Source organism: Varanus komodoensis, unplaced genomic scaffold, assembly GCF_004798865.1.
Source record: "Varanus komodoensis strain SLA01 unplaced genomic scaffold, ASM479886v1 scaffold76, whole genome shotgun sequence".
In the NCBI taxonomy this organism is placed as follows: Eukaryota; Metazoa; Chordata; class Lepidosauria; order Squamata; family Varanidae; genus Varanus; species Varanus komodoensis.
In genome coordinates, this window is record NW_025336429.1 from 1 (window position 1) to 1,141 (window position 1,141).

The 1,141-nt window shown below is 59.4% G+C and overlaps 2 non-coding genes across 2 annotated transcripts; one reads left to right on the forward strand and one right to left on the reverse strand.

The window, feature by feature from the left end:
- Positions 1-241: 241 nt before the first annotated feature.
- TRNAV-CAC lies at positions 242-314 on the reverse strand. The gene has a single exon. It is a non-coding gene; the product is annotated as a tRNA-Val (tRNA).
- Positions 315-576: 262 nt separating this feature from the next.
- Positions 577-647, forward strand: TRNAG-CCC. The gene has a single exon. It is a non-coding gene; the product is annotated as a tRNA-Gly (tRNA).
- Positions 648-1,141: the final 494 nt, after the last annotated feature.

Below are 1,141 nucleotides of genomic sequence, written 5' to 3' on the forward strand. Positions count from 1 at the left end.
TTTTGTCAAAATTCAAGGGGCAAGAGGGGAATTCTCTGCAGCGGCCAAGAGCCGACCTGGCCCAAAGGGGGCGCCATGGAAGCACGTGACTGAGCCGAGGGCCTCCATTGCCCCATTGCCGCTCCCCAGCTGAGCTGCTTGGGCTGCCCTGGGGGCCAGTTCCTTCCCCCTCTCCCCACACTGAGACCCAGGAGGAGCAAGGGAGGCCCTCCGTTCTCCCCCCCACACCACAAAAGGAGGCTGTTTCTGCCTGATTTCAAACCAGGGCCCTTTCGCGCGTGAGGCGAACGTGATAACCACTACACCACAGAAACGCAGCCTCCTCCAAAGGAAAGAGGGTCCCCCCTTGCCATCGCTTGGGGTGCTTTGCGCTCACAGGGTGTATATGACCATCCCCAGCGATTCTCTCTGGCAGCAGGTCCAGGCCGATTTCCACTCTGCCACACGGACTCTTTCCCAGCCAGGCAGCCCGATTTCTGTTTCCCCCTGGCAAAGCCAGGCCTCGGTCCCCGCCAGGCCCCAGATGGCTGGGTAAGCTGCAGGCTTCCTGCCGTCCTGCCCAGGCCCTTCCCGGCCGCGCCAGTGGTGTAGGGGCATCATGCGAGGTTCCCAATCTTGCGACCCGGGTTCGAATCCCGGCTGGCGCAGCTCCTGCTCTCCCTTTTGCATCCCAAGAGGGGAAGACGGCACCGTCGGAAACTGTTGCCTGGCTGTGCTGTGTTTATTACATATCACTCGTGTTGAGGAGGGAGCACATTGCCCCCAAGGCTAGTCGCCCCCGACTGCCTCATCCTCCAGGAAACTCCCTGGTTCCCTTTTCAAGCCACCCAGATTGGTGGCCTGCATTGTCCGCCCTGAGCAGCCCTGATCTGTCCACATGGCGGGATGGCCAGACGCCCCCACTGGACTCTGGGGTCTGGCGAGGGAAAGGGGGCTGCCCGTCATGCGCAGGCTGCGCTTCTGTGGAGTGGCCGCAATCACCTTCTTGCCTTCCTTCCATCTCTCCGAAGTCTTCCACTAATCAGTTTTGTGGGATTTTAATTGTATGGGAGAGGGAGAAAAAGGCTTCCCTCTTCCACTTTCTCCACATTTAAATTTAAATACCTCTATCATGCCTCCAGACTGAGGATTGTGGCTGCAA